This window comes from Amphibalanus amphitrite, unplaced genomic scaffold, assembly GCF_019059575.1.
Source record: "Amphibalanus amphitrite isolate SeventyFive unplaced genomic scaffold, NRLGWU_Aamphi_draft 000028F_arrow, whole genome shotgun sequence".
In the NCBI taxonomy this organism is placed as follows: domain Eukaryota; kingdom Metazoa; phylum Arthropoda; class Thecostraca; order Balanomorpha; family Balanidae; genus Amphibalanus; species Amphibalanus amphitrite.
In genome coordinates this window covers 1,398,348-1,425,368 of record NW_024881524.1, presented here as the reverse complement: position 1 = coordinate 1,425,368, position 27,021 = coordinate 1,398,348, and the positions used below count along the sequence as shown (strand labels likewise).

At 49.6% G+C, this 27,021-nt stretch overlaps 1 protein-coding gene across 3 annotated transcripts in view; it reads right to left on the bottom strand.

Annotated features, from left to right (window-relative positions):
- The window catches only part of LOC122365699, a 59,213-nt gene extending 34,086 nt beyond the window's left edge, over window positions 1-25,127 (bottom strand). The window contains exons 1-4 of one of the 3 annotated variants that reach the window (XR_006253785.1): window positions 25,013-25,127; window positions 20,325-22,411; window positions 19,874-19,967; window positions 18,452-18,530 (exon numbers count right to left, since the gene is read on the bottom strand). The gene's annotated coding sequence lies outside the window, so the exon portion shown is untranslated. Of the gene's footprint in view, window positions 1-17,120; window positions 17,235-18,451; window positions 18,531-19,873; window positions 19,968-20,324; window positions 22,412-25,012 lie in introns of those variants that run through there. The other 2 variants (XM_043337138.1, XM_043337147.1) reach the window with 2 other exon arrangements.
- Window positions 25,128-27,021: the final 1,894 nt, after the last annotated feature.

Below are 27,021 nucleotides of genomic sequence, written 5' to 3'. Positions count from 1 at the left end.
TCCATTTTATAACGAATCTGGCCGCTCTTTGTAGCAGTTTCCAGTGTAGCTTTCACTAATTCTTCATACTCTGAGTCGTGTAGCTAAAGGTATCTGCTACGCCTTTTTATGCGCTATCTTTCTTATAAATATTGCAAAAAGGAATTTTATTATTTGTGAAATATTGCAACGACATATTTACGAAACAAAACAAATTGTCTTAAAAAGGGAATTGTTCAATGATCAATAAAAATACGAAAAGAATCAACTCATTTTGCCCATGACAGCTCTAAAAAGCCATCTTTTATGAAGCAGTATCCTGCAACGTCTTTAATTCTTTTTGATGACGTCATTTAATATTTTTTGTCAGTTTCTAGTGTATTTTTTCTTTGAATTATATATATTTGAATAGAAACGAGTTACAAAGCACCACTAAACCTTCTTTTGTAAGTAACATTAAGAAACATTCACAAAAAATATACAAAAACATCATTTACGTTTGTGTGCTTGGTTGATGCGTTGTTTCTGGCGCATTAGAGACCATTCTAGTTGTCTTTTCGCGTGGGTAGTTTGATGGGTTTTGATAAGTGTTTCTTCTGGGTGTTTTTGCATCATTTCTGCAAGTGTATCTTTCATTTTGCCTCTAGTTTGGGAAAGTGGGATGTTCCAGGCCTAATTTCAAGTGCTGTAATGACAACTGTCCGTATAGCGGCGTGCAGTACCCAGTTAAAGAGCAAGGTAGCCGCCCAGCACGCAAAGCAAGATGTGAAGATATAGGGAGATATGATCGGATTTGCGCAGAAGGTGAGATCTGATTGAAATATTGATTAAGTAACGCCCAGAAAAGAATATTTTATTTATTTCTTTAATGTTCAATTATTATGTTACCTCTAAACCTTGATAGGTGACAACTGGCAACATTTGTACAGCGGGTTCGGCATGCACAATGATTGTAAATTGTTGACCAGACTGATTAGCCAAATCAACCTGATTTCTTTCAAATACTTTCTGCCTGAGTAGGCTAATACCTTCTGAATCCTAAAGGTGCTGGGATGCTGATAGGAAAATTCTAGGGCTCACTGGAGCTTCGTGGTGCTCCGGGGGGTGCTGGAACTTGCCCTGAGAAAACCCCACAGCACCTTATTTTGGTATTTGTATGCTTCCTACAAAGAGTAAGAAATAAGAAAAAGAACATTCACAGGGGGCAGAAGCAAGACACTGTATCTTTTTTTTGTGCGTGCAGCCAACTAAATCAAAGCATTTAAAGCTCACTTTGAGAAAAGATAGAAAATGGTAGTGCGGAAAGTTCTGTCCAGAATTTCTACTGACTTGTAAAATCATTTTCTTTAGCAGAAATGATGTGAGGAACATTTGTGGCAATGTAGCTAATAAGAGTTTCTCGTAATATCTGGTATGTAGCAGATTCAGCATTTTTCCCAGCCCTGACGCTCACTTTTGGAGCTGTCACGGCCAGGGCTGCGGAGTCGATGGATTTTCGGCGACTCCGACTCCGACTCCGACTCCGGCTTTCAAAAACCAGCTCCGACTCCGACTCCGACTCCGGGCAGAATTGTCGACTCCGACCGACTCCAACTCCCGACTCCGACTCCGCAGACCTAGCAGGGCTGCGGAGTCGACAGATTTTCGGTGACTCCGACTCCGACTCCGGCTCGGGTTTCTAAAATCGACTCCGACTCCGACTCCGACTCCGGTCACAACTGTCGACTCCGACCGACTCCGACTCCAACTCCGACTCCGACTCCGCAGCCCTGGTCACGGCATTCCTATCTCGACGATGTTTTATGATATGTTGGTACCGTACCAGTGTACCGTCCAAAGCAGTATTTCCATCCCCCCCATCCCCCTCAGCCATGCCGCAGCCGCCACCGCTTTGACTGTGCGACAATCACGCCCAGTCCCGGCCCGGCCCAGCCCGGCCTGTCTGGACTGCCCAGTGCCAGCGGCTATCCTGGAAAGGCCCACAGTTTGGGACGGCCTGACCCCGTGCAATGTTGCAGCTGGCCCCGTGCTGGGTTAGTTTCAGGGTGGGGCCAGTTGCGTTAGCTTCCATTTGAGCAAATAGACTATTGACACGTTTCTGCTCCAAAGTTTGAGGGTCGGACATCAGTTTAACTGGGCTTTTAGCTGGAAGAAGGCAAAGCACATTCAAACATCTATCAAGTTTAAATGTTTCACATGAAAAAGCGAGAGCATCTGCCGTAAGCAATTTAGATTAAGTGAGGCATGCTCTCAGCCTTCACCGAAGAAAATGTTCATTCAGCGTCATGAGCAACCTAGTTTAAGTTGTTCCTATGCCCATATTTATGCATATTACTTCGTTGCGTTGCCAATGCATGACGTGGACAAGTATTTTTGTAAATCTTGCTCCGTCTATACGAACAGCAATGAAACGTGTCAAACAATAGTTTGGGTTTGGAAAAAACTATCCCGTACCATGTTCAAGAGTTGCGCAAGCCAGCAAACCTATCCTTAGCAACCAATGTATGACAAAATAGTTGGACAGTAGCTTGGGCGTTATTGCGAAGTCTTATATGCATAGGCAAACTGTCGGTGTTATTGCACAGGAAGAGCATAATCATGCCAACGCAGCTTATCTTTGAAGCAATGAGACAAGTCGAAGCACTTATCTGTGAAGCAGGTCTCTTCAGTTGACGTCCTAAATCGCATGCATAATCTAGCTAAAACTGATCCAGTGATCCTCTTTGCATCATTGAACAATGGCAAAGGGGATTTTTTCTATCGAACACACAAGGAGTGGGGATATATGTGATTCATGCATATCATCTGGACATCTACGCACGCATCAAAACAGATCGTCTTGGACTTCGCAACGACCTCATTGTTCACTGGTCACAATGCAGGACACGCGGCCTTCTGGATAGGCCTTGGATGACAGACTGACATCTCCTGGGTTTACGTACCGAGTGACCTTCGTGAGTTGAGATCCACTCTCCATGTCGTATGCGATATACAGTACATACATTGTCTGAGCAAGACTGCGTTTTTGTTCCTCGGTGGCTATAGCCATGCTGTTTTGTCGCGCACAGAGAACCGGTAAACAGAAATATGTTGTAATCACACGAGATGGTAATCACAGAAACAGCTTTCGCCCACTTCAGAGGCACACGCTGCAATCAATGATTTTCCAATGCGTACCGTCCCGTGTTAGTTGTGATTTTTCATGTTCGCCTCAAGATTCAATCGTCTCCCAGCTCATCTTCTTGGGTCGCATACGTGTAGGACAAAAGCGCCGTTGGAAGATGGAAGACGAAAAAGGCTCTTATAGCCGGAGTCGTAGCCGGAGTCGGAGTTCATAGCTCCGTCAAAGCTATTGTGCTAAACCTAAGGATCGTTTAACACGCGCACCGACGGGGAGGCGGATATCCGCCACCCCCCCCCCCCCTCTGAGGTTTTTCGCGGATAACGGGAAAACCGCGGCGCGTAGCGCCGCGAAATTTGGTACGACTATTCTCTAATCAATTTTACACATGGTGTGCAAGTTTGAACCTCCTAACTTTTAAGGTCAGGTCACCAGGTCACTTTGAATGACCCAACCTCAAGTCACGTCTTTGCAACTTTGTCACCGTGCCAGAGCTACAGTAGATGTCGGAGGCCTTTGAAAGTCACAGGATGTTATTACTATGCATTTCAGACCCCATGAGACCCTGTTTTTTGGCGATAATTTATTTAATATTTGTCCAATTTGCTTCAATGACCTGGGACCTTAAAATTGGGTATCATCGGCTTCCTCTCGTGACGGGCAACACGCTCGTTTTTTCCGCGAAGCTCTAGCTCGATCAGGGGCCAAACGCGAGAGGGGTCGTACCAACCCCCCCCCCCCCGCCCCCTTGTGCCGTCGAAGGACTCAAAATGGCCTGTGCCGGCGAGGGTTAAGAGACCATTTTGGTGAAAATCGGCGCTTGAGCTGAAATGTCTGACGTCAAAATTTCAAGCCGATTAGACAAAAACTGAAGAAATTATCGCCGAAAAACAGGGTCTCATGGGGTCTGAAATGCATAGTAGGTCATTAGTAGCTACAATTTGTATATCTCGAAATTTTGATGTCGGTGACCTAAGGTCAGGTCAACTTCGCGACCTCCCTATTATAAGTCAATGGGGGAAAAATCAACTCCCTGTTTTTACCACTAAAACGGGTTGGAATGGCCCCATATACCATACATGACTTCATATACGATCAACCTTCACTACCTTGAGGTTTGTTTTGCTGTTGGGCAGCTGTAAGGTCATATGACGTCATCAAAGGTCACCAAAGGTTTTTTTGCCAATAACTCCGTACAGGAAGAAGATACAGCCGCGCGGATGGTCTCATTGTGTTCAGCTCGTCAAGACGCATCGAATGATATACACGATGACCTTGAGGTCACGTGACCTGAGGTCAACCTTTGACCTTGACCTTTCGAGGTCAACATATATATATATATATATATATATATATATATATATATATATATATATATATATATATATCATTCGATGCAGATTGACGAGAGGATCACGATGATGCCCTTAGTTTGTTCCTATCTTGACTAATTCGAAAGTTATTCGAGAAAAAACTCTCTCCGTATCTAGCGCCGCCATTTTGACCTTTTCGACCCCTGTGACGTCACTGACCTGAAAATGACCTTTGTAAAAATTGTAGACCTTGTCCGTGCGTATCCGATGCCGTTTACCGCTTGTTGCTATCTTGCTTTGTTCTCGAGATCTCAGGGGGGCGGTCATCCGCCCCCCCCCCCCCCACCGTCGGTACGAAGTTGGCGCAGACCCCCGTCGGTGCGCGTGTTAAGGTTAACAGTTTGGCCCCCAAGGCAAAAATTGTTATCATTTACTTATTTTTGGAAAAGGATGAAGTGTCCTAAAATACTTCCCTACAAAGGCACACGTTAAATATGAAAACAAGGTCATGTTATTAGAAGACTCTATTCCTTATTACTGCAATTGCATTACTGCATTACTACTCTATTCCTATTGCTTACTGCATATTATTATTTCCTAACTCACCTGAGGTTATTTTGGTGTAATGAGTATAAGCCTGTGGGCTGTGGCTTCACATTCTCTGGAAAGTAGTAAAATGGCCAGTAGCGGCGGAACACCTTCAATTAAGGCCTAAGGGGGGGGGGGCACTGCTGACTTTTGGTCCCATTCTCTCCATGCAACGCCCATAGGGCTAATGTTAAAATGCCAAAATCAAAGGGGGGCACGGTGCCCCGGTGCCCTTCCCGTTCCGCCGCCTAATGGCCACACTTGAGGGATAAGTTCAGAAAATTCTGCTCTGATACACTGGCTTCCACGACCTCCTTGCTATCCTATTTCACTTAGAACTAAGCTGAGTTGTATTTTTTTCTGGAGACGTGTGACCCCATTCTTCTTGTTTGTCAATTACTTACGAGTAAAATGACACAATATAATATCTAAAAGAACGCGGCTAAGAGAGGGCGCAGGTTCTTTTCTACATATCTCACAGGATAAGCAACTCCTCGAAAAGACTGAGTGCCTGTATGCCTGTATGCCTTTACGTGAGTAAAATTCAAGCCAGTGACCCAAACATACACATTACTTTCTAGCACAGTTTCATATAGCCTCTGACTGCGATCGATTGTTGTCATGCTGGCGATACGATCCCACCAAACTTCCGAGGACCTTCACTTCAGCGCTCGTCCACATGTCCGACCATTTTGTAACTCCGAAACCCTGCCTGGCGCAATGATAAGTCTGCCCTGCCTGTCACGAGTTGAAATGGAGAATGTCTGGAAGCATGCTCCTCCGAGTTTTGCAACTCGGGCGGCGGTTCCAAAACGGCGAATTGCTGCGACCGAGGACGCCGCGCATATCATTGAAGGCCCATGGCGTGCTGTCGATTAGGATCGCAGGGGGTCGCCGACGGTGGAGTCGGAGCGCTCCACTCTGCAGACTGGGTGGAGGATATAGTCGGCGATCTTAGATAGCCGGGAGAGGGCGCGGGCACGGCGACATCGTCTACAAACATTTGAGAGTGAATGGTGATTCGGCAGACGATAAACGACGGTAAAATGATGACGTTGATTAATTTCTATCGGTAGCAATCAATGCAAGAATAGCGAGCATAGCCCATCGTTGTTTCATTGCAAAATAGTATGCAACAAGACGCAGTGAAGGGCATTCCAATTTCAACTGGTTTGACAATATCACTTGAGCTGGTGCAGTTAGGTACATTCGAAGGTAAGAAATGGGCGGTCATCGACTACCATAGAACGTGTACAATCAAATTAAAGATGAACAGATTTGCTTGGAATGTCATAAAAATATGTTAGCGTCCGTCCATATTATAGCTTCTATACATTATGGTTGATTTTAGTTTGAGTGATAAGCTGAGGCCCTCCCGAAAATGCACACATTTACACGACATAAATCTTCACGAATGCTAGATTTCAGTGTGCAACACAGCACTGCTTGATTTCAAATTTATGAAAATCAGAAAGCACTGAGCACGCTGATGTGTTCTTTTTTGTTACCAGGACGAGAGGAACTCCGGTTGCCTGTTTATCACTTATTAATAAATTATAAGTTGTCTGCGTGTCCGTCAGCCGTATGTGTCTTCTTGCGCCGGAACGGCGCCGCGTATCGACGTGAAATTTGGTGACCACAAACTTTGGGTGGGGCGGACCATCGTATCAAAAGATGGGCGCAATCGGACCACGGGTGCGGCGTCAGCGCGTGCATCTCTGCCGCAGCCTGGGCGAGGCCGGCGCCGAGCAGACAGCACGCGCTTTAGGCTCAGTTGTTCGCTTAAAAAACTGAGTGAAAAGCATCAGAGCCGGGAGGTCGTTGACCTTTGACAACAAAGGCGGACACAAGGCACCGCTCGCCAAGAGGATTCGCCAGTAAATACAATTAATTTCTTTTTGCAATATCTCAGCCGTTTCTGGGCCGATTTAGCTGAAACTTGGACTGTCGGTGGTAGTGTAGTGTAGTCTAGGGTAGGGTAGGGTAGGGTAGGGTAGGGTTGGTAGGGTAGGGTAGGGTAGGGTAGGGGTAGGGGTAGGGTAGGGTAGGTTAGGGTAGTGTAGGGGTAGGGGTAGGGGTAGGGTAGAGTAGGGTAGGGTAGGTTAGGGTAGTGTAGGGGTAGGGGTAGGGGTAGGGTAGGGTAGGGCAGGGTAGGGTAGGGTAGGGTAGGGTAGGGGTAGGGTAGGGTAGGGTAGGGTAGTGTAGGGTATGGTAAGGTAGGGTAGGGTAGGTTAGGGTAGTGTAAGAGTAAGGTAGGGTAGGGTAGGGTAGGGTAGGGGTAGGGTAGGGTAGGGGTAGGGTAGGGTAGGGTAGGGTAGGTTAGGGTAGTGTAAGGGTAGGGTAGGGTATGGTAGGGTAGGGTTGAATTGAGTAACATCCTAACTTACAAAGGGCTCGAACAACTCGCATGCATCACCATCATGCTTTACAGTTCAATTAAAAGCAGTTACCCAGTTCTACACAAATAATACCAATAAAAATGAAAGTTTCTACACACAAACTAATGCATCCGTTAATCATACATATCAAAACATACAGTTATCGCGTAAACCTGTACCTCTAGTCACTTATATAAAAATCAAAACGTCTGTACGTATGTATGTATGTATGTATATATGTAACGCGTCAGTCACGCTTGGCGGGCTATTGCTCCGGAACGGTGCGGGCTACGGGGGTGAAATTTTCGACGCAAGTCGGACGCGTGCATCTGTTTGTCGTATTAAATTTTGGTGGGGGTGGGCTCGGCGGTTTGCACGTGGCGGGCGCATCTTTGCAGCATTTTGGGCCGCGGCCGGTTTCGAGCAGACGGCACGCGCCTTAGGCTCAGTTTCTTCGCTGCGAAAATGAGGGAAATCAGAGCCGGCAGGTCGTTGACCTTTGGCAATGAATACCGGAACAGAGCACCGCCGGCCAGGAGGAGTCACCAAATTTATTCTGGCAATAACTCGGCCGCTACTGGGCCGATTTTAATGAAACTTGATTTATTACGCTGCGCGTAATGCTGTCCCTCTTTACGCTGCGCGTAATGCTGTCTCTCTAGTTTACATATATAAAAATCAAAACGTCTGTACGTATGTATGTATGTATGTATATATGTAACGCGTCAGTCACGCTTGGCGGGCTATTGCTCCGGAACGGTGCGGGCTACGGGGGTGAAATTTTCGACGCAAGTCGGACGCGTGCATCTGTTTGTCGTATTAAATTTTGGTGGGGGTGGGCTCGGCGGTTTGCACGTGGCGGGCGCATCTTTGCAGCATTTTGGGCCGCGGCCGGTTTCGAGCAGACGGCACGCGCCTTAGGCTCAGTTTCTTCGCTGCGAAAATGAGGGAAATCAGAGCCGGCAGGTCGTTGACCTTTGGCAATGAATACCGGAACAGAGCACCGCCGGCCAGGAGGAGTCACCAAATTTATTCTGGCAATAACTCGGCCGCTACTGGGCCGATTTTAATGAAACTTGATTTATTACGCTGCGCGTAATGCTGTCCCTCTTTACGCTGCGCGTAATGCTGTCTCTCTAGTTTACATATATAAAAATCAAAACATCTGTACGTATGTATGTATGTATGTATGTATGTAACGCGTCAGTCACGCTTGGCGGGCTATTGCTCCGGAACGGTGCGGGCTACGGGGGTGAAATTTTGGACTTAAGTCGGACGCGTGCATCTGTTTGTCGTATTAAATTTTGGTGGGGGTGGGTTCGGTGGCTTGCACGTGGCGGGCGCATCTTTGCGGGATTTTGGGCCGCGGCCGGCGCCGATCAGAGAGCACGTGCCTTAGGCTCAGTTTCTTCGCTTTCAAAACTGAGCAAAATCAGAGCCGGAAGGTCACTGACCTTTGGCAATGAATACCGGAACAGAGCACCGCCGGCCAGGAGGAGACGCCAAATTTATTCTGGCCATAACTCGGCCGCTACTTGGCCGATTTTAATGAAAATTGATTCATTACACTGCGCGTAATGCTGTCCCTCTTCACGCTGCGCGTAATGCTGTCCCTCTTTACGCTGCGCGTAATGCTGTCTCTCTAGTTTACATATATAAAAATCAAAATGTCCGTATGTATGTATGTAACGCGTCAGTCACGCTTGGCGGGCTATTGCTCCGGAACGGTGCGGGCTACGGGGGTGAAATTTTGGACTTAAGTCGGACGCGTGCATCTGTTTGTTGTATTAAATTTTGGAGGGGGTGCGTGCAGCGGTGTGCACGTGGCGGGCGCATCTTTGCGGAATTTTGGCCGCGGCCGGCGTCAAGCAGTGAGCACGCGCATTATCCTCAGTTTCTTCGCTTGCAAAACTGAGCGAAATCAGAGCCGGAAGGTCACTGACCTTTGACAATGAATACCGGAACAGAGCACCGCCGGCCAGGAGGAGACGCCAAATTCATTCTGGCCATAACTCGGCCTCTACTGGGCCGATTTTATTGAAACTTGATTTATTACGCTGCACGTAATGTTGTCCCTCTTTACGCTGCGCGTAATGCTGTCCATCTAGTTACATATATAAAAATCAAAACGTCCGTATGTATGTATGTATGTATGTATGTATGTGACGCGTCAGTCACGCTTGGCGGGCTATTGCTGTGGAACTGTGCGAGCTGCGGGGGTGAAATTTTCGACACAAGTCGGACGCGTGCATCTGTTTGTCGTATCAACTTTTCGAGGGGGTGCGTACAGCGGTGTGCACGTGGCGGGTGCATCTTTGCGGAATTTTGGGCCGCGGCCGGCGCCGGGCAGAGAGCACGCGCCTTAGGCTCAGTTTCTTCGCTTGCAAAACTGGGCGAAATCAGAGCCGGAAGGTCGTTGACCTTTGGCATTGAATACCGGAACAGAGCACCGCCGGCCAAGAGGAGACGCCAAATTTATTCTGGCCATAACTCGGCCGCTACTGGGCCGATTTTATTGAAACTTGATTTATTACGCTGCGCGTAATGCTGTCCCTCTAGTTACATATATAAAAATCAAAACGTCCGTATGTATGTATGTATGTATGTATGTATGTGACGCGTCAGTCACGCTTGGCGGGCTATTGCTCCGGAACGGTGCGGGCTACCGGGGTGAAATTTTGGGCGCAAGTCGGACGCGTGCATCTGTTTGTTGTATTAAATTTTGGTGGGGGTGCGCTCGCCGGTTTGCACGTGGCGGGCGCATCTTTGCGGGATTTTGGGCCGCGGCCGGCGCCGAGCAGACGGCACGCGCCTTAGGCTCAGCTTCTTCGCTGCAAAACTGAGTGAAATTAAAGCCGGAAGGTCACTGACCTTTGGCAATGAATACCGGAACAGGGCACCGCCGGCCAAGAGGAGACGCCAAATTTATTCTGGCAATAACTCGGCCGCTACTGGGCCGATTTTAATGAAACTTGATTTATTACGCTGCGCGTAATGCTGGACACCTAGTTACATATATAAAAATCAAAACGTCCGTATGTATGTATGTATGTATGTATGTATGTGACGCGTCAGTCACGCTTGGCGGGCTATTGCTGTGGAACTGTGCGAGCTACGGGGGTGAAATTTTGGGCGCAAGTTGGACGCGTGCATCTGTTTGTTGTATTAAATTTTGGAGGGGGTGGGTTCAGCGGTGTGCACGTGGCGGGCGCATCTTTGCAGCATGTTGGGCCGCGGCCGGCGCCGATCAGACGGCACGTGCCGTAGGCTCAGTTTCTTCGCTTGCAAAACTGAGCGAAATCAGAGCCGGAAGGTCACTGACCTTTGGCAATGAATACCGGAGCAGAGCACCGCCGGCCAAGAGGAGACGCCAAATTTATTCTGGCCATAACTCGGCCGCTACTGGGCCGATTTTATTGAAACTTCATTTATTACGCTGCGCGTAATACTGTCCCTCTTTACGCTGCGCGTAATGCTGTCCCTCTAGTTTACATATATAAAAATCAAAATGTCCGTATGTATGTATGTATGTGACGCGTCCGTCACGCTTGGCGGGCTATTGCTCCGGAACGGTGCGGGCTACGGGGGTGAAATTTTCGACTTTATTCGGACGCGTGCATCTGTTTGTTGTATTAAATTTTGGAGGGGGTGGGTTCGGTGGTTTGCACGTGGCGGGCGCATCTTTGTGGGATTTTGGGCCGCGGCCGGTTTCGAGCAGACGGCACGCGCCTTAGGCTCAGTTTCTTCGCTGCGAAAATGAGGGAAATCAGAGCCGGCAGGTCGTTGACCTTTGGCAATGAATACCGGAACAGAGCACCGCCGGCCAGGAGGAGTCACCAAATTTATTCTGGCAATAACTCGGCCGCTACTGGGCCGATTCGAATGAAAATTGATTCATTAAGCTGCGCGTAATGCTGGACACCTAGTTACATATATAAAAATCAAAACGTCCGTATGTATGTATGTATGTATGTGACGCGTCAGTCACGCTTGGCGGGCTATTGCTCCGGAACGGTGCGGGCTACGGGGGTGAAATTTTGGACATAAGTCAGACGCGTGCATCTGTTTGTCGTATTAAATTTTGGTGGGGGTGCGCTCGCCGGTTTGCACGTGGCGGGCGCATCTTTGCGGGATTTTGGGCCGCGGCCGGCGCCGAGCAGAGAGCACGTGCCCTAGGCTCAGTTTCTTCGCTGCAAAACTGGGTGAAATCAGAGCCGGAAGGTCACTGACCTTTGGCAATGAATACCGGCGCAGGGCACCGCCGGCCAGGAGGAGACGCCAAATTTATTCTGGCCATAACTCGGCCGCTACTTGGCCGATTTTAATGAAAATTGATTTATTACGCTGCGCGTAATGCTGGACACCTAGTTTTATTAAAAATGTAAGACCGACTCGGGTTCGGTTATACCGTGAACGGCAATAGGCACAGCAGTGACATGTCAGTGGCGCCCCCTCGGTAACGTGGCGCCGCCTGGAACGGAGCCAGTCGCTGAACTACTGCGTCCCAGGACCACCGAAATCACAGATCCAACATACGCAGATGTATGCAATGCAGGCAATGCAGATGTCTGCTGCCAGCTATGACCAATGACCATTCTTCAAGCATTCTTCTTTATGGCTGTTTGAAAACGATGCTTACGTACACATTAACTATGATACTATCAGTAGTAGCTGACGATGATTGATCAATACATCTGGGTTATGTCTAGTCTATGTCTCTGGACCGGTTATAGCACAGGTGTTTTCCAGTGGTCCCAGCGGTCATAGGTGTTTTCCAGTGTGGGTGCGTTTAGCCAGTCTCCAGCCATTATACCAGACAAGGCTTGAGTGGGATAACACCCCAGAAATATGGCAAACTGTGCCCGGGCCAAGTTTGCAGCAGACTGATGTTGTCGGTGACGCCAGCTGCAAACCCTCGCCGTTTGGTCAGCCTGGGTCCCCTCAACGTCGAATACTGCCTTTCACCATTTCACGGAGCTTTAATTCGGATACGCCGTTGCAACATAAGAATCGTATAAATACTTCAAAAAGCAGTTAAAAGGAAAGTACCAATAGCTATGAAAAAATACAAGTGGTTCAAGAGTCAAGACTACATTTTACACCTTTCCCTCCAATACACTTGTTTACACCAATGCAATATCGCCGCCATCCTCCCGTGTGCCGTCCCATTCCGCGTGGGCAGTGTTTCTGCAGTGTCGCAGCAGGACACGTGCTCGACATGCCTTGGCCGCGGTGCCGGACCAGATTGAATTCCGGTGTGCTGCAGCGAGGAGCGCCGGGGAGACGGACCGGGAAATATGTGTCAGTCCTCGGGGACGTGGGTGTGCCGATAGCAGGCAGTCCACGTCCCGAGTCCATCCAGTGGTGAAATGGCTCTGCAGCAACACGGCTGGCTGGGGTATATGTACGACTACGGAGAGACAGAGAGGAAACCATTCGCCCATCGATGTTTTGCCGGGATGCAATCAAAGTTACGTGTACGATGTATGTTATGTAAAGGATAATCATTTCGCAATATCGTGATCTACTTTTCATTGGAAGGTTTTTGTTTAGTGCTTATTTGATAGCTTAGCTGCTACCAACTAACCAGCGATATATGTGATATGGTACATTACCTACTACCTGATACCTTTCAGTACACGACAAATGAAGCAAGCTATCTCCCTCAAAGTGAAGCCAAGGCAAAGGGAACAGAATGTTAATTATTTCATTCATGCATTGTCCAACTGGAACCTTTAATGTGAACCTGTTTGAAATGCCTACATGACCCCAAACAACCTAGTAGAACTGGAACATCATCTACAAACTCTTCACCGAAAAAAAAGGTGTCTGACTATTCGCACATTGCAGAAAAGAAGTAAATACTCCCGTTCCAAGCGATGAGTGGACTGAAGGCCTCCGTCAAATCCGCTGCGTTCTACTGCCCCTTCAACGCCTGACAGGCCATCGAAAGGTCCCAGGTGCTGCAGGTTTTACTCGCAGGTATGGCTCGTATGTCCTACCCAGCTGAGTGATATTTGAGGGTATCTAGTATCTACTATTACAAAACCTGCATCCCAAAAGATATCTTGTCTATGATCTAGTCTACCAACACTAAACCCAACACAGCTGCGGTGGTTCATTGTAATTTATGCAGGATCAGTGCATTCCACTTCCTTGGCTATGTGCCATTAAAGAGTCTAATTTTGTTGATGATATGATAAATACTCTAGATCCAATCAACTCTTGACATGCTATGGAGACAAAATGGGTCATAAGGCGTTTAGAAGGGTGTGGATGAGACAGATAATGACATGAGAAAATCAGGCAGAAATCCCTTTAGATTATTTTATGTACTTGGTAATCCTGATAGATTAAATGTACAAATACATTACACATATGTAATCTGGTCGGCCTTTGGCAGTCCTCAGGAACCCTAGCATCATAAGTGATTACAATTTATCATCTCAAGTATTAATTGATAGCTCTCAACAGTCGCATGTTGAAGGCCGGTCGGTCACTGGTACCTCGTGTGGTACCAGTGGCGGTCTGGGGGACCATTGGCGTGGCTCGGTGACCTGTCCTGAGCGGTGACGGTTCATTAAAGAAAAATGGGACATACCTACTTTGGAATGGAAATTGTGAAATTCCCAGTTTCATTTTATAAATGTACCGTTTTGTTTACTAACTATTAACTAAAACTACATCTGAGGCATTCTTAGGATAAGGTCGTGATTGAAGAGAAGGGCAAGGAACTACTGAAGCCTTGATTTGACCTTCATTGAATTTGTTTTGACTGGCCTTAACTTTGATTGGCCGGGCACCACTGCTGACTGCTGACTGCTCGCGGCGGCGCGATGAGCTAAAGCGTCATCTCGCTGAAAGATATACGATTATTATAAAGTGTGGCATTTATTAGAGCATTCTGACCGGCGCTGGCGAACCCTGTCCCTTCCCCTTCATGTCCGACGTTGCAAGATTATTCAGCACTTCCTCTACGCGGTATCTGGTTATTACTTGGCTGTCACGGTCTGACCTAGGATATGACGTGCTATTCTCGTGAGAGGAGTGGGGGACTCGGGCTGGCCTTGTAAGTCCATCGCTAGGTACCTCCTCCTAATCTTAACGTGACACTGGTTGGCCGGGACGTCTCTAAGACCGTTATCCCGATTCCCGTCTGCACTACGGGCCACTGTCATCTAAACAAATTGTGCTAACTATGCATCGTGGTTTTGGTGAACAACTCCACCATTTTATGGCACACGCGGCAGGTAGCGTGCCGCTGGGTGTTGAGTTAGGCCCCAACCATAGTCCGAGTGATGCTCAACTAATGTACCGATTGAACTAAACTGCCATCAACCTCCGTCCTCCTCCTCCGATCAAGCTCATCATCAAGAAGCTGATTCCTTCTTTCCTTCATAAACTGCATGTTACAAAACGTCAACATTTGCGCGCGAATACTGAACGGGATTAACAAGAAGTTCCTCTGTCCCTCAAACATCTGAGCTATATAACAATGTCCCAATGCAGCACAATTCAACCAAACCTCCATCTGTTGATCCTATCCTGACTAAGGGGTGGGCCTTATGCCCAGCATCTCTGCTGCCTGGTCGAAACCTACCTCGAGCAAGCCAGAAGCCAGCAGCGTGAATAGAATTCGGGATAGAATAGATAAAACACACCCTCCGCGAGCAGACGCCGAGCCCTCTGTACAGCCCTCGTGATTGGCCAACCGATGTGTTTTGGGAATGACATCTTTGGATGACACAGGTACTCCAGTCAAATGACTCAATGCAAAATAAGAAGCGGTTCCGTGTGGGCACTGGGCAGTTCGGCAAAATTTGTTGAAGCAGCTTGTAGATGCAATGCATTCATGAATATTGATCAATTATTGCGTTGGCAACCAACAACTACATGCTGTGAGGAGCGTACAGGGTGTCCCGAAAGTTTTGCAACATCCTTAACGTTGTAAATTAAACACTTCAGAGTTGTCCTTTCCGCTTTATTTAACAACCAACATAGTCACCGCGAAGTCGGGCACACTTCTGGACACGTGATGGCATGCTGGCCACCAGGCGGCGCAGTGTGTCCGCGGAGATGTCTCTCCAGGCCTTCTTCAGCCGGCGCTCGAGCTGACCCAGGTTGGTGGCGGGCTCCTGCTGGTCGAGGCTCTCCTTCATGATTGCCCACACATTCTCTAGCGGGTTTAGGTCGGGGGAGTTGCCAGGCCACTCCCCTTTACCCCAAAACCCTGGGAGGTGTTCCGCACACCATTCTTGTGTCCGCTTTGCGGTGTGTGCTGGTGCGCCATCTTGCATAAAAATTCCTTCTGACCTCCGGTCGACGATTTTCTTCTCCGTGACACCGCCATTGCTGCTCTTACGGTTGACCGCCGGCAGAAGTGAGCCCTCCAGAATCTCGGACACGTAGTATGCAGTGTTGACAGTCTGGTTTTTGGGCACCACGTGAAGTTCAGTCAGGCCCTGTGCGGTCATTCCGCCCCACACCATGAGTTTCGCGGGGTGCTTGATGGTTTCAACCGGGGGCACTTCGTCGCGAGATTTCGCCCAGACTCGATCGTTTTGCCGATTTGGCGTGTGCTGGATTTCGAAGATGGACTCGTCGGACCAGATGACGTTCTTGAACTCATCGAAGCCCCAATTTTTTACCCTCTTGCAAAATTCCAATCTTGCAAGCTTCTGTTTTCTTGTCATTTTCGGCTGTTTTGATCTTTTGTACGACCGGAAATGCTTCGACTGGGTCATGAACCGATGGACACCCGACTTTGACACCGGGTAACCCTTTCGCGTCAGCCGCGTGGCCAATTTCCTGACGCTTTGGCCACGCTTGCCAGCAGCTTTGGCACAGACGATTCTGGCGACGTTGGACACGGCACGCGGCCGGCCTGAACGTTTCTTGTCGGCTAACGGTTTGCCGTCGCGAAAACGTTTCCACCACCGGTAGACAGTGGTCCGATCGACGCCCAGCTTCTCTGCGACAACCCCCTGCGCCACGCCACCTTCCAGCAACCCGATCGCGCGGGAGCGCACCGCCTCTCTGCGCGTTACCCGTCCGGCCACCTTCATGTCTGCGACTGACCTAAGGTCAGACGGCGGCCGCCCCAGACGGGTCAGCCGTGCCCCGCGGCAATAACCGCCGCTGGGTCGGGTGGGCAGTCGCGCCGTCTACCCGGGACAAGCGGAAGGTTGCCAGTGGAACGTTGATATTAGCGGTAGAGACAAAACATATGGGAAAACGGATGTTGCAAAACTTTCGGGACACCCTGTACATTCCACGCCGTGGTTAAGCACTTCCCTGACGCGGATACGCGCTTTCACCCAAAAAGATTAGATTAAAGACTCAACTAATCAGATTCTAATCATATTATCGTGGTACATGCTTCCGACTACGAAGGCCTCTTTTCCAACCCGCCAATGTTTAAAAACACCCACACTATTGAACCATCGCACACACACACACACACACACACAAAACGTTGCGCTCCCAGGGCCAGCATTGTCCATCATTTCGAATGACGGTTGCCGATCAAACTTTGCTGTAACGTTGCACCACCGCCGACCCGGCAGTAGCACTACAGCACTACAAACTACTGCACTAAGTACAACAAACTACGGCACTACAGCACTACAAACTACAGCACTTCATCACTATAGCGCTACTAACTACAACACTACAAGCTCAGCACTACAGCACTACAGCACGATAGCACTACACTCTGGCAACGAATACTCGTCACTGTACCTAAATCATCACTAGGGTGCCCAAGGGTGATGTCTCAGGCCACCACATTCGGTTTGGCGAAGGCACAGGCGAGGTATGTGCACATGGACAGGTAGCAATCCAAATCAGGATACCCTGTAAAACGGGCGAGCGTTAGCCAAAACGCTACACAGCCAGGGCCAGCGATGTGATTGTCGCTGGGTCATTCGCGCCGCCGCAGCTTACCTGTCTCAATTAACGCTTACGTATCTCGATTAGTCAGCTGTAAACGGATGTTAAAAAATGTTATGATTACCAATTAATTTGAAAATGTGTAACGAAGTAGTTGAAAAAATGTTGCAAACATATTGCCTCATTTCGAGCAGAATTACATAATTGAAGTCACAGGTATGCGTAATAGAAAGAACCCCTGAAAACTAACCTCCTTAACCCTCGCCGGCACAGGCCATTTTGCGTCCTTCGACGGCACAAGGGGGGGGGGGGGGGTGGTACGACTCCCCCCCTCGCGTTTGGCCCCTGATCGAGCTAGAGCTTCGCGGAAAAAACGACCGTGTTGCCCGTCACGAGAGGAAGCCGATGATACCCAATTTTAAGGTCCCAGGTCATCGGGTGACCTTCCAGGTCAGGTCAATGACCCGAAAACCGGGAAAATCGGGACCTGTTAGAAAGTCGTAAAGTGTGGCTGCTACGTGGTTTTTCGGGGTGCTGATCACGAATATCGTGTTAGTTTTGATCAGAGATGATGTATTTAAGCATTTAGACCAGGTCGGGCCAGGTCAGGTCAGGTCAACCGGTAGGGGTTGTGACGGGTATTCGTAATACGTGTCAACCGCCTCTGACAGCTTCGTAACATGTTACGAAGGCACCAAAACTACTTCGTAAATGTTCAAATGGTTGCTAAATTCGAATTCAGCTCCAAAAACTAGCCTAAAACATGTAAAACTCGAAAAAGTGAACCGAGGTCACCCGAGGTCACCAAAGGTCAATGACCTGACCTGACCTTTAGGTGACCTTGACACCCACCCTAATGTATGGGAGCAGCATCAAATCACATGTTTGAACGTTTGAAACCACGAAAAGCTTGCAAACGCGCGGCTAATGCGAGCCGACATACGCCGAATCGCGATTTCGGCCAAACATGGTCACGGAAAAGAGGTCACAGGTCAAAGGTCATTGGGGTCAGGGTCATGAAATTTTCAGGGTAGGTGTAAAATCGATCAATGCGAGGGTACTGAAAGTTTCGTCGCGATCGGCCCCTTTTTACGCGAGTTATTCGCGAAAAACCTTAGGGGGGGGTTGCATCAACGAGCAATTGGCACAGGACAGTCTTACGGCATCAATAAGCTGATGCCGTGGACGTAAGCCACGCATGGTTGTTATTATCATAGTCCTGACGTGGCACTGGTCGTGCTGCCACGGCTGTGGGAGCATCTGAAAGGAGACGGAAGAAGAGATGACACTCAGAAAGATGATGGATGATATTTCGCACCTGTACAATTTAACCCTAGCCGGCCGAGAGGGTAGCGGGTGCCCCCCCCCCCTAATAGTTTTTTTTTCGCGATAGCTCCGAACACGCTGGCGATAGAGCTGAAACTTGGCATACCTGACCCTTGGTTCAAGCCAAATCTTTTGACAACAACCGCATTTTCGGGTCAGGTCAGGTCACTGACCTATGACTTCATAAGTGAACCTGTGCACGGTGTTCAGATGTCGCAACTTCAACACGCTCTCAGTGCCAGAGGAGCTTTCACAGGGGATAAAACTTACAGGACCTACTATCCTCCAGAGGTCTCACAACTTCTATATCTCGGATTATTTTCTAAAGGTCACATGAGGTCAGATCGATCACGTGACCTCACCATTAAAAGACAATGGGGAAAAATGAAAATTGCTATTTTGGCACCGGGAACGACCTCACACTATCCCAACCATCTCAACCACACGGAATCGTGAATTCATGAACTCCCTACAAGTTTCAATTATTCATTTTTGTATTGTTGACCCTGCGTGACGTCATTTATGACGTCACCAGGGTCATAAGTTTTTCGTCAACAACTCCTGATCAAATTGAGCTAGCGAGCACAGAAAGCCACCAATGGACTCAGGAAGACCTGCCAAATCGAATGATATGCAACATGACCTCCTTCGACCAACTTTGCGACCTGGGGGGCTCTGACCTGACCGTGACCCGAGGTCAACACCTTAAATTGACCTCACCTAAACAAAAAGTATACCATTCAACGCGCCTGAGCAAGACGAACACGATGATGCCAAAATCGAGGATCTGCGGCCGTTTTTGTTAGTTTATTTGCCAAAAACCGAGCCCGTACCTTGGGCCACTTGACCTGACCTCAGAGGTCACCGGTTGAAATGAGACCTTAAAATCGGGTACCAATCGCTGCGTCTCGTAACGGTGCACACGCTCGTTTTTTTTTTCGCGACGCTCTAGCTCTATCAGGGGCGAAACAGCGAGGGGGGTCGTACCCTCCCCCCCCCCCCCAGCCGGCGCGTATGTAGAAAACCAATAGGTCCGGCGAGAGTTAATAGTTATCGTGATACGCATAGACATCGATTATCCAACAACACAGACACCATACCTGACAAAGCCTATAAAATACCCCACAGCAGCCATCGAAATTAGTATTAGCATGATGGTTTCACGGTATAATTGACGGTGTATAAACAAAGTGATCAAACCAGCAAGTCTTCTTGGAATTATGATGAGAAGAATCCGTCCATTTGAGGCACTCATATTTTATTTATGAGATACTCACGGATGCTGCTGGTGGTAATCCCGGGCCGTTGGTGCTGATCCTGCCACTGCTGGTGATGGCCATGGTCATGCTGAGGACGTTGGTGATGGCGGAACTGAAAGAAGACGTTAGTTCTTAACATTTGTTTAGCCGTACTGGTGCCCAGATGGGTCACCCCAAAGATCGTAGAGATCGCAGGAAGTATTTTTTTTGTCTATAGGAAGCTTGCAATTGACAACAGACAATTTCAAGAGCCCTGCGGATATTCATTGTGAATTTTTGCCCTGCGGAATTGTTCATTTTTTTTCCACCAACCTCTGTAGGAAAAATGGTTGGTTTAATCTCTACTGTATTGACATGCTACGAAGTCTTTCGATGAGCCATCTGCTGCTTTTCTGCGCCTACCTCTTTTAGTTCACGAGTCCGTGTTAATGAGTCTATGTATGTGTGAGCGAGCACGCCCTAGTCTTACCTCGTGTGTCGGTCTCGTCCACCTTCAGGTAGTAGGGCAGCAGCCGCCACCGGTCCGGCCACTGGCTGACAACAGCATCGTAGGCTGTGCGCAGCCGGTCACCGGTCAGCAGCTGCTGCGTCCGTCGGCGCCAGAGGTCAGCTGTGGCGACCACCGTCGGGCCGTCCATCTCTGGTATCTCTTCAGTGAGGTTGTACTCCAGGTCACAGCTGAGGTGCTGCTCCAACATCTCCCGGCACCACTGGTAGGTGGGCGGTGGGCGGAAGTTCCACGCCCAGTGCCCTTTCTCCCTCCGGTCCACCACTCGCCACCAGTCCAATTTCGCCGGTACGGCCTCACTGACGGCGCGTAGCAGCAGCTCGGGCCGCAGCAGCAACTCGGCCCGGCCCCGCGGCGTGTCCAGCTCGGCAGTCAGGCCGGCCGGCCGCTCCGCCGGCGGCCGCCGCAGCTGCCGACCCCACCAGGCGGCCACCGCGGCCGGGTCACCCAGCAGGTACTGCAGGTCCGAACTGGTGAGCAGCTCCGTCAGCGGCGTTACGTCCATCGTGACCACGTCGCCGACCGGTGACGTCATCGGTGACCCGCCCACCAGGTCCGCCGGGTCGACTACGCTCCACGCCATGAGCAGAAGGCACTGTTGGCGGTGTGTCCCTGATGTCATGTAGCGGAACCACTGGAGCAGGTGGGGTGCCGCACGCGCCAGGCTGGGAATGGTCCACTTCCACCAGCTCTCCCAGCAGGGAGCCGTGGAGCGGAACCTGATAGCGTCGTACACTGCTAGCCGGACGAGCGTCCGTCCCAGACGGAGCCGCAGCTGTCGCTCTGAGAGCGGCTCGGCCCCGCCCTCCAGCAGTATGTCTAAGGTGGGGCCCCATCGTTTCTCACAGCAGGCCATCATGAGCGGTGTGGAATGCTCCCTCATCAGTCTGAGGGAGCCGATGATGGCCTGCCGTTGATCTTGGGTCAGTTCCCTCACCACATTAATGTCCGGATGAAAGTAACAGGGCAGCCAGCCGTCGGTGAATCGTTGCTCCAGCCAGCCCAAGATGAGATGGACGCTCTCAGTGATGCTCGACCACGGTCCACCAGGCGTGTCCTGAGCTAGCCAGAGCCCCGCCGTCTTGATGAAGTACGACTTCAGGCCGTCGGTGGCTACCCTGTTCTCTTTCGACAATTTTTCCATCATTTCGTTCAGCATCTTTTTCATTGCCTTAACTGTGGTGATCGCAGCTCGCAGCCCAGATTGGAGGTGACGGACGGCGATCGCTTCTGCCCGGGACAGCGAGACGCGAAATTCTATAAATTCAGTTTCGCTGCCCGGCCAGCCGGTCGGCACCAGATGTACGCCGAACCGGGGAATGTCGTCCCGCGCCGTCGCCGGCGGAAAATCGGACTCCAAATGGTGATGGTCGGACCATTTCGGGTAGGGCCACCAGCCGCGTACATGCAGGCAAAATACGTAGTCTCGGCCGCCGTCTGAAGGATCATCTGGCCGCCTGACGTTGACCGCGGGGCCGGTGGGGGTGATCTCACCGGGTTTCATCACCCGGCAAAACTCAAGCATAAGCTGACGGACCGAGTCGGCCGGCAGCGCCTCCAGCAGCTCAGCATGACTGCACTGGCTCGTCCTGACCCAGTGCAGCGTCACGAAGCCGGTGTTGCTGGTGGGACGGGCCCAAAGCTGTGGCGCAGACTGCGGCAAAATGTCGTCCGGCTTCGTCCCCACCGTCGTCCAACCGAAGGGGCCGTCAAATTCAAACATGATATCGCAGTCCGACGTGCCCCCTTTACCGATGATACCGTCATCAAGCCCCTCAGCACTGCTCCCCGACCTGTTGCAGGTAACAAGTCGCAGGGGCTGACGGGGCTGGCAGTGAGGGCATCTGGCGAAGGCAGAGGCTGTCCTGACCTCCGTCAGAGCCGAAAGAAATGGTTCATCAACCAGACAGCAGATGGCGTCACAAACCTCCTCTGCGGCGGTGTGCCCTTGAAGACGGGGACCGGGGTTCACCACAACATCACCGACCAGCAGCAGGGAGTCGGCGGCCAGGTTGGCCGCCGACCCGCACTTCCTCAACAGCTCCATCCTGTAACCAACAAAGACGTCAAAAAGTGTGGCAACTTCTAGTCAATATACATTATACACACTCGCTTATTCAGTGCATGGTCATGTACGGACTGAGGATGGCCAGCTCCAATGCTGACATTGATATAGTTACTGTCTACTGAGTCTGACCCCCAGCAAACTGAAACTGTTGCAAAGGTGAAAATAATCTTTAGCACACCCAACTCAAATTGGATAAAAACTAAGCGCCAATATGTTCAGGAGCATAGAAAATTGTGAAAACAGTCATTTACCTTCAACAAGTTTGATAGCTGCCCATAATTATATGAAAAGAGGAACCACATCACGAGCCACACATTGTCACGATCACAAAACAATTGTCATGTCATATGACTATATTCTGATAATATTCATCTTACTGCTTGTGCAAAAAGCATTTGTACTTTAAAATACTTTGTGAATATCTTTCCTTGAAATTGTATGTAGGATATATTTTACAAAAAAGTCAATTACAGAAATGATGAATTTCCGATCACGGATCTTTGACAAATCACTTTTTTATTTTGAATGTGATTAAAGATCCGAGATCGAAAAATTCATCATTTCTGCATTTGACTTTTTGTCAAATATATCTTACATACAATTTTCATTTTAGCCTGAACTAACAGAACTAGCCTAGCCTAACCTAACCCAACCCAACATAATAAAACCAGTATACCGCCTTTTGGGGCGACTAACGGAGCGAGCGAGAGGGTGGGCCTTGCATGTTATTGCTTACCCGTGACCGATTTTGATGAAAACTTTTGTGAACCTGGTAGAATAGGAATTGAGGAATGTCTTGAAAATATTATTTTCCTTTTAACATTCAATACACATGGTCAATGGTCATCTACACGATAAACTACACGATAATCTACACGAAAAGCTCTCGCAGTGTCCCGGAAATGTGTTCACGATAGCCAAGACCAGTGACAATACGGGCGCCGAAATTCATGCATCTCTGAAGTCTGTGCTTTTGGGTCTTTGTGCAGCTTCCCCACACGCACATGCAGTACTGCAGATGAGGGAATACCAGTGCCTCGACCAACAGCTGCTTTGTCTCACGCGGCACACGACGCTGCATTCTGGCCTGCCCTAACAGAATGCAGTAACATCGGCGAGTGATCGCAGCCACATGCTGCTCCCACGTCAGGCACGAGTCGATGTTGACGCCTAGGACCCTCGCCGACTGCACAGGCACGACTTCCGACTCGCCGAATTTGACGGTGAAGCTGACATTATCATTTTGGCGTGAGGAAAATGACCTTAGTAAAAATTGTAGACCTTGTCCGTGCGTATCCCATGCCGTTTACCGCTTGTCGCTATCTTGCTTCGTTCTCGAGATCTCAGGGGGAGGGGGCGGTCATCCGCCCCCCCCCGTCGGTTCTAAGTTGGCGCAGACCCCCGTCGGTGCGCGGGTTAAGGGGGGCCCAGCTCGGGTTATGAGGGACCTTGATCTAGCCTCTGATGGCTCCATGTCGCTCTCGGGGCCTCATTCCGACCTCTCAGGGCTCATGCTGACCTACGAAGCCCCTCACCGGCAGCAGGGGGCCCCACGCTGGCCGAGTGCCCAAGACTGGCGAGCCCCATTGCTAATGGCCTCAGAGGGCCCTACATTGACTTCAGAGGGCCCAAGCTGGTCTCAGAGGGCTCCAATGTGGCCTTAGAAGGCCTGCGCATAGAGGACCAAATATTCTTAGGTTGTAGTTATGCATCAGGCTTCAGGCTTTGACTTACCATTGCTTGCAATCTATTCATGCAAGTAGCTTTTTCCATATCCCCCCGGTAGGCAAACATCACTCATCAGTAGGCAAGGTTAGGTAAGGTTTGGTTATGCTCTAGGTTAGGTTAGGTTAAAATTGTAGACAAAAGATGTACGGACGAAAAAATGCACAGACGCAGTGTCCCAAAATTGTATTTTGGCTTGGGTGTCAGAGGAGAAAGTCCTCTCCAAAAATGGGGATAAGAGTGGAAAATTACCAGTCAGATAAGATCCAAAAACAGTGGAAAAGGGATCAGATAGCCGGCTAAAACAGTGTACAATCCAGATATACAACGGTCTATGCAAAAATTTGTATGGAGGTGTGGCCAATGTAAAACTAATAAAGGATTAAAATTCACTCATATGCCTTTTTCGGTAAAATTGGGAGTGGAAAATTGCTCTGAGATTAGAGATGAGAGTGTAAAATGATGTTCATTTAGATGTCATTTCTCACCCAAATCAACGCAAATTGGTAATTGGGACACTGCACAGACGAAAAACAAATACAACCGAAAAATGTTCGGACTAAAAAATGTACAGACGAAGAAATGCACCGATGAAAAATTGCATGGACAAAAAAATAAACAGAAGAAAAATGTGAGATGAAAAAAGTTGGACGAAAATCTGCTGGACGAAAAAACGTCATGGAATCTTATGAGCCTTATAATATAAGTACCACATTTTTTATAACTGCAGGATTTTAGTACCTACGTACCTACAGTGCAGGGGTTGAGGTGCAAATTACTTCTTTTTTTTACTCGCAGGAGCCGGTATTGGGATCAGGATTACCTATTTATGGTTGACACTCGAGTCTCGACTCACTTGTTACTGTTACGGTGAAAATTCTTGGAAAATCTCAGGAGCCTATCTAGGATTTTTGTATTTTTTACCTCTTTCCTGACACCTTTTAAGATGCTGTATAATAGGGGACGAAAAATGGTACATACGGCCCTCGTACATACACACTTCAACTTGCACAGATCTGTTGTTATTCGTATTGCCACTGCAAAAAAAAAAACAAGCATAAACCCCCCAAGGCCAAAACAAGATTTGTCACATGTGCGTCACGAGTTCCAGGCTGCCAAAGTAAAATGCTTCCATATCCTGACCTTGGACTGTGATATTACAAAATTACTTTACTTACAGCGAGGCACGTTTAGCACCGTATAAAACGAGAGCCTCGGCCCTCAGCCAGTCACCGTTCCGTGATTCTATCCTCAGGAAACTGGTATCCTTCTCCTCCACGCCGCAGCCCCCTCCGGGCTGGACAGGCAACTTTATCTCATGCGGGCTGCTCCCTTGGAGCGGCACCGCTGCTCCCGAGGGAGCGCACCCCGTAGCCGGGTGCAGTGAGTGCCTTGGGGCTGCTCGGCCTGTCTTTCGGGACGGGCTCAGCCCCGGTGACTCACTAGGGTGCCTGCCCAGACCAATGTCTCCCCCTAATTCCTATCATCCTTCCGGCTCTGAAATGGTCTTATTGGACCGAAAGGGCCTAACCCAACAAAACAAACAAACAAACCTCAGCCAGTGGCGCAGCCAGGGGGGATCAGAGGGTCAGCTGACCCCCCCCCCACCCGAAATTTATGTCAGCTCCGCTCGAGAGAGAGAGAGAGAGAAAAAAAAGAAAGAGGGAGGGAGGAGAGAGGCAGTGGCGTATACAGGGGAGGGCCATGGGGGCCATGGCCCCCCTTTCCGCCCAGCCGCCCAAATGGCGCCCTAATTAGCGCCGACTAGGCTGATGCCGTTTTACAGAGAGAACATGAATTAAAAAGTGATGTGCAGGCAGGGATAGAACTCAATATCTCTTTGGGGGTGCCTGGACACCTAAATGTTCTCCAGGGCACCCCCAAATACGACCTGAGCCCCCAAATGTTGAAGGGCGCCCCTCCGGATACCAGAATATTCCGAACCCCCGGGGTCGATGGCGCCCCTGAAGAGCCGCTGGCACCCACCTGAACGGAACAGTCGCCCCATTAAAGCTTGATGGCGCCCCTCTAGAGCACCCAGCGCCCCTCTAAAGTTCACAGCTGCCCCAATCGACCCATCCAAGATCGATGGCGCGCCCTGAAACCACTGGCGCCCCTCTAAAGCACCCGCATTCTTCTCAAGATCACAGTCGCCCTATCCGAGATCAATAGCGCCCTCAAGAGCCACTAGCGCCCCACCCCCCTTGAGACTGAAGTAGTCCCGCTTGAGACTTAAGTCGCCCCATTCAAGCCCAATTCAAGCCCATCCAGAGCGTCCGGCGCGCTTCTGAAGATCGCGCCCATCTAAACGAAGGTTACAGCTGCCCCATCTTAAAGGTAGTGTGCCAGCTTTCCTGGACCGTATGGAGTTAATGGCCCAGATAAGGAGAACCGGATTTTTAGAACTTATCCATACCTTCAAAACTCATGGAAACGTCTTAAATTCTTCAAATTTTGAGTACCCCAGTGCGAAATTCGCCCCGACGGGTTGTCGGTCGTACCCCAACCACATTTCACACCACTATGAACAATAAATGCACACACTGAAATCGCTATTACCGATATGCTCATCCAATCAAGTTTCGATAAACCCGTTCATCATCATCTCCTGCGGTTTCGAACACGCCTGTTAGGTGGTGCGGTAGACCGCGCCCAAAGCCAGGGCCCCGGTGACGTGAGGTAGCCGAGTCGGGGCAGCGTGCGCTGACCCAAGCCGGGGCCGCGCGTCCTCCCGGTGTCATGTGATAGCCCGGGGCTGCCCGCGGGGATGCGGTAGACCGCGCCCAAAGCTGCGGCCCCGGCTTGGGTCAGCGCACGCTGCCCCGACTCGGCTGCCTCACGTTACCGGGGCCCTGGCTTTGGGCG